The sequence below is a fragment of the Nicotiana tabacum genome, chromosome 15, assembly GCF_000715075.1.
Source record: "Nicotiana tabacum cultivar K326 chromosome 15, ASM71507v2, whole genome shotgun sequence".
Lineage (NCBI taxonomy): Eukaryota > Viridiplantae > Streptophyta > Magnoliopsida > Solanales > Solanaceae > Nicotiana > Nicotiana tabacum.
In genome coordinates, this window is record NC_134094.1 from 40,245,212 (window position 1) to 40,247,774 (window position 2,563).

Below are 2,563 nucleotides of genomic sequence, written 5' to 3' on the forward strand. Positions count from 1 at the left end.
CGATCCATAATATCTCTCACAACACGACTCTCAGGCCGCAACTCAGTCATCAATCTCTCCAGCCTCTCGGGCTCACAAATCTCATGCCAATCAACAAACAATGATAACATGATGTGAAAACAAAGGATAACAGACTGAGATATGATATGTGAATGAATAATGAATATGACTGAGTAAGTAACTACAATTTAAGCAAATAACTCAACAATAGAGATGACCTCAGTGGGTCCCAACAGAATAAGCATATAGCCTAAACATAATTTCTAACATGATTCACAACTCAATTTCTCTAACACATAGAAATTCCATGGATAGAAATAGGATTAGGTAACTACACAGTATCACATAATCAACCGAGTCATAATTCACACGGTGCACGCCCACATGCCCATAATCTAGTATTTGCGTAGCCTCAACACCAAACACATAACACGTATGGTTAGGGTTTCATACCCTCAGCACCATGGTTAGAAGTATTACTTATCTCGAACAAGCCGAATCCAATACCGAGCAAGCCAAACAATACTCTAGAAATGCTATCCCGCGCGTACCGACCTCCGAATGGCTCAAAACTAGCCAAAAGCAACTCAAGAATACCAAATAATTCCAAAGGAAACAAACCCAATAGATAAAGGTGGAATCTTAAATCAAAAGTCCAAAGTCAACCAAAAAGTCAAACCCGGGCTCGCAACTTGAAATCCAACGAAACTCACAAAATCTGATAATCCATTCAATTATGAGGCACACCATACTAGTTTTACTCAAATCCGACTCCAAATCGATGTTCAAAACTTAAGAATTCACTTTATGAAATTTTAGACAAAACCCCTCAAATTTCACTTTGAAACCATCAATCAAATGCCAAAAACAAAGATGGATTCATGAAATATAACTAAAACCGAGTATAGAAAACTTACCCCAATTCATGTGGTGAAAATCACCCAAATACGAGTTCCCCAACTCAAAGTATGACCAAATGAACAAACCCTCTATATTATATGCTTCTGTCAAGTTGTTCTGCCTCGTTTCTTATGCCAAATGATCCTGAAACTCACTTTTGATGCCTCCAACGGATTCCTTATAAATTTCTAGTCAAGTTATGCTTTTTAATCACTCTATTTGACCTTATAATGAAGGAGATATGTTGGTTTCAATATTTGAAAATAGTGGAGATTTTTAAATACGAATTCAGTGGCTATTTTGTAATTAATCTGAAAAATCTAGCAACCCAATTCTTAGTAAAATTACCATAAATGCCTTATACGATATCGAAACTTGATGATTTTAGTTGCTATGGTTCCAAAATTATGATACGAAACTAATGCTTTATTAAAATAGAAATTGGAGCTCATTTGCTTAATGTGGTACCATATATGCTTGAAGAAACGGCGTCGAAACATCAAAAACAAGCGCAACACAACCCAAACCTGTTCGAAACTCACTCGATCCCCTCAGGACCCCGTCATATCATACCAACAAGTCACATAACATAACACAGACTACGCAAGACTTCAAACTGCTGAACGGAATGCAAATGCTCAAAACGACGGGTTGGGTCGTTATAAATAATTTATGCTAAATGTTGAATGATTAAAATATCCCCAAAATATTGACCGACATTTATAACCTTTAATATTTATATAATTGTAAATCACCTAAAATTGGACATCTTTTTCATTTAAACTACACATACTCGAGCCTGCAATGTCGACCCTACAAAGTCGATTTTCTATCAAATTGTTTTTGGACACTACTCCTCACCACCTACTTCTTCTTGGTAGACTACTTATTCTTGGACAATAGTATGTGCATTTTTTAGGTTTCATTGTATAGTTAGACTTATTTTATTAGTAATGGGAACTGTATTCTTCCAAAAATATGTTTAATTCTTTTCCTTTTTGTAGTTTGGATGTGGTTAATATGCTTATGGTATTCCATAAAATAAAGACAAACTTCATATTTCATAAAATATGTTTATGGTATACCATAAATGTCACGACCCTAATTTCCCTCCGTAGAATGTCGTGTTGGCACCTAGTCTCTAAGACTAGATAAGCCTATCAATTATGCGGAATACAAAACTGAAACTAAAATCTCAACATATAAAATAAATCAAACCGCGATTCAAATAGTCACAACTCCTAAAACCCGGTAGAAATAAGTCACAAGCTTCTAAGAATTTATTCTAAGTGTCTCTATACATCAGAGTCTAAAGAAAATAAGGAAGACAGCATAATAAGATAAAAAGGGACTTCGGAGTCTGCGGACGCTGGCAGATATACCTCGAAGTCTCCTCGTACGGATAATTCACTGATGTCTGGTCTGATAAGATGTACCTGGATTTATGTACCTGGATCTGCACAAAAAGATGTGCAGAAGCGTAGTATTAGTATACCACAGCGGTACCCAGTAAGTACCAAGCCTAACCTCGGTAGAGTAGTGACGAGATCAGGTTACGCCCTACTGGAATAGTAAAAGACAAGGAGAAAAATTTAATAATATAATAATAATAATGACAATGGGAATAAATCAAGTAAGTAGTATGTCATAATTTAATTACACA